This window comes from Puma concolor, chromosome A3 (assembly GCF_028749965.1).
Source record: "Puma concolor isolate L17-30 chromosome A3, mPumCon1.1.hap2, whole genome shotgun sequence".
In the NCBI taxonomy this organism is placed as follows: Eukaryota; Metazoa; Chordata; class Mammalia; order Carnivora; family Felidae; genus Puma; species Puma concolor.
Genome location: NC_141669.1, coordinates 87,020,788 through 87,023,689, shown reverse-complemented (window position 1 = coordinate 87,023,689; position 2,902 = coordinate 87,020,788). Strand labels below are relative to the sequence as shown.

Here is a 2,902-nt window from a genome sequence, read left to right as displayed (position 1 = left end):
TGTTTTGTTGTTGTTGTTGTTTTTTAATAAATTCCTTATCTGGGTCTTTTGCACATTTTCTAAGACCTTTTTCTTACTGGTCAGTAATGATTTCTATTGAATGATGAGGCCCTTCTCTTATACACTGCAAGTATTTCTTCAGGTTGTGGTTTCTAATTTTCCTTTTTATGCTTTCTGCTGTGTAGAAATGTTTTTAATGTAGTCATGTGCATTAATGTTTTTTTATTTATGGCTTCTGGGTTTTAAGTATTACTTAGAAGGACCTTCCACAGCCTCCCTCCCTTTTTTTAATATAGAATGCTTCACAAATTAGTGCATCATCCTCGCACAGAATCCATGCTAGTTTTCTCTGGACCATTCCAATTTTAGTATATGTGCTGCCAAAGTGAGCACCTTTCCACCTCTTAATATTCATTTTGAAAAAATCTCCCACTTAAGTGTTTACATTTAAATTATTTTACTTTTTTTAATTTTTTTTTTAAGTTTTTATTCATTTTTGAGACAGAGAGAGACAGAGCATGAATGGGGGATGGTCAGAGAGAGAGGGAGACACAGAATCTGAAATAGGCCCCAAGATGTCAGCACAGAGCCCGACGCGGGGTCGAACTCATGGACCGTGAGATCACGACCTGAGCCGAAGTCGGATGCCTAACCGACTGAGCCACCCAAGCGCCCCAAATTATTTTACATTTTTTAAAGTTTATTTATTTTCAGAAAGAGAGAGTAGGGGAGGGACAGAGAGAGAGAGAGAGGGAGAGAGAATCCCAAGCAGGCTCCATGCTGTCAGTGCAGAGTCCAACGTGGGGCTGAAACCCACAAACCGTGCTATCATGACCTGAGATGAAATCAAGAGTTGGACGCTTAACTGACTGACCACCCAGGCACCCCTACGTTTTTACATTTAAATTTCTAAGTCATTTGGAATGGATGTAATGTCGAGTGATAACTTTATTTCAGCTGTCCCAACCATTTATTAAATAATCGATCTCTTCCAAACTGCTTTGAAACTATCCTATATTAATTCCCTTAAGTATTTGGGGCTCCTTCAGGACCCTCTATACCATTTTAGCATTTTAGTAATTTAGTAATATTGGTTTGACAAAATCAAACTTTTTTAATGATTGTGGCTTCATGACACAGTATCAAGAATTAGAGCCTTGGTCCATTAATCAATATCTATTGAGCAAATACTGTCTTCGTTTTAAGACGGACATGAAGAAAGTTCAGGTTCCATGCCTGCCCTCTTGAAGACAAGAAAGACACTGGTGCCCTGGTAAACCCATGAGTGTCCTCTAATCTACAGTTCAGTGACTGGCTCCACAATGGCTTCAGTGGCACTCACCCAAGTTGAAGAGATAAAGGTGTTGCTGGAAGTAGGGGGCAAGGTCTTCTTGATCTTGGGGAAACCTCGAGCCATCTCCAGCTCCTTTCTGCGCCAGTATGGATTATGTCTCTGTATAGACTTCTGATATGCATATTCATATGCCCTAGGGAAAAGTATTTGGGGACATTCAGAATTAAAGGCCACTATCTGATATTTCTTGCTTTGGATCTGGCCACAGCAACAGCCTAGCCTGCTTATCTCCAAAGCCTGTGCAAAATATCCTAAGCAGCTAAGTCACCAAATCACCCTGCCCGTGTCCATTGTATGAATACAGAAAAAAGCTAAACATTTTGTTCACTCTTCTCAAAATAGCAACAGTGTAACAATCCACTCCCCCAGATAATTGGCTTTAATAATGCCTCAAAGAGACAGCAAGATTAAACACTTAGATGCTACCCCGCAGGGAACTCTGAAAAAAAAAGCCACGAATCGTTCGAAATTTAATTTTCCCCCATTCCCCCTAGCACCTCCCCCGCCTGCCCCCCAGCAGTCTGACCTCTATCTTACTCCAAATAACGGGAGAGATATAAGATAGACGAACAGGTTCTCAGCAGTTGTGGGATGGAAGCCCTGAGTAAGGCTAAAACAAAACCGCACAAGTTAAGCTCTTTCAAGAAAATCAGCAAGTGACAAATAACATAAGAGATAATAGCCAGTGACTTAGCTCCAGCAACCTGAAAAAGATCACAGGACGTCTGGCATCTTCTGCTCAGAACAAAATTCAGAGGGCTCGAGAAACCCAGTGTAACTACTATTAAGATTTTACAGAAGTCTGGTGGGATTTTGCTTCTCCTTTCCTCCTTTTTGGGGAAGCGTTTCCCAAACTCAAAGTGTAAAGCATTTTAGAACTGGTTCCATCAACTAGAGGGATTTAAGTCAAAAACAAGACAACTGGCCACAAATGGAGTCACTTAGGCTAAGCCCCATGCCATCAAACTGAGACTTAGTTTCAGCCTTCCCAGAAATGGAATCTTAAAATTACTCACTCAGGAATCACCTCACCAGTACTAACTAGGTAACCTGCCTGACGGACACCTGCTATACCCTAAAGGAAAATAGCCTTGTTTCAACCAGCCCACTTCTTTGCCCAGTACAACTTCCTTGTTCCTACTCCCTTCTGCCTATAAAAGTTTTCCATTTGTACCATTCCTCAGAGTTCCTTTCTACCTGCTGGGTGAGATGCTGCCTGGTTCATGAATCATTGAATAAAGCCAATAAGATCTTTCAAATTTACTTTTTGTTTTTAAATGTTTGATATAAATATACATCTAGATAGATGAGGGATGAATGGATGGATGGATGGATGGATGGACAGAGAGAGATAGATGGATAGACAAATAGAGATAGGATATACATCTAAATTTTTAGACGCATCATCAATTTGAAAGAAGTATGAAAGAATCATGAAAAGAATTAGAAGAAAGGAAGAAGGAAATAGCTATGGGTGTAGAACAGGTTCTATGAAATGCTGAGCTGGTGTGTGTGTCAGTAAAAAAATAATGAGATGGATTTCAGTCA

At 40.3% G+C, this 2,902-nt stretch overlaps 1 non-coding gene across 1 annotated transcript; it reads right to left on the bottom strand.

Moving 5' to 3' along the window:
- Nucleotides 1-286: 286 nt before the first annotated feature.
- On the bottom strand, nucleotides 287-393 carry LOC112869802 (U6 spliceosomal RNA). Its single transcript, XR_003224446.1, has one exon. It is a non-coding gene; the product is annotated as a U6 spliceosomal RNA (small nuclear RNA).
- Between the last annotated feature and the right edge of the window lie 2,509 nt (nucleotides 394-2,902).